This window comes from Macadamia integrifolia, chromosome 5 (assembly GCF_013358625.1).
Source record: "Macadamia integrifolia cultivar HAES 741 chromosome 5, SCU_Mint_v3, whole genome shotgun sequence".
NCBI classification, from domain to species: domain Eukaryota; kingdom Viridiplantae; phylum Streptophyta; class Magnoliopsida; order Proteales; family Proteaceae; genus Macadamia; species Macadamia integrifolia.
Genome location: NC_056561.1, coordinates 42,610,995 through 42,611,723, shown reverse-complemented (window position 1 = coordinate 42,611,723; position 729 = coordinate 42,610,995).

The following is a 729-nucleotide window of genomic DNA, read 5'->3' as shown; positions in this document are numbered from 1 at the left end:
ATCACATAACAAATAAATATATATTTTTTGATAGAAGAAATTAATATATTAATCCTTTAATAAAGGTGTCAAAGATGCCACAAGTCATCTTTTTTAATCAAAGAGGTCACATGGAACCTACACTAATGCATAGCACTGTACCGTGTGAAATTACATACTTGACATGTGATATGGAAGATGAGGTGGAGCAATGGAGGGTTCTAGAAGTAAACAAGAAAGTGGGTCCCACAATTACAAATATTTCATACATTACACATATTCAATGTACCTATTGTCTTTTGGTGGTCCATGGTAAATTCTCAAACCTTGTATTCAAGTTAGTGCAACTTCATAAGTTGGTCATTCTAACCCTATTCACTCCATAGAGTTTAAACTAACATCAGGGTCTGGTTAAGTAAGCCTATGCATTTGGATTCTATTTTCAACAATTCATACATGGATCCCATTTTGATATTTGATTGAATAAAATATATTTATTTGATTGGAACACAGAAAATTGTCTTAAAATTTTAAATAAAAGGAAAATTTGCAAATCCTTAAAAATCCAATGGATTTCCTTTCCATTAAATTTGAAATTTTAAGAAAATAAAAATTTTATTTTTAGCAAATATAAATTTTCTTGAAACCTTCCACCACAATGAAATTTCTATATTTAGGTAACTTCCAAATCCAATTCAAGAGTTAAAAATTAACCCTAGTTAAGGTTTCTTTTTTTTTTTTTTTTTTTTT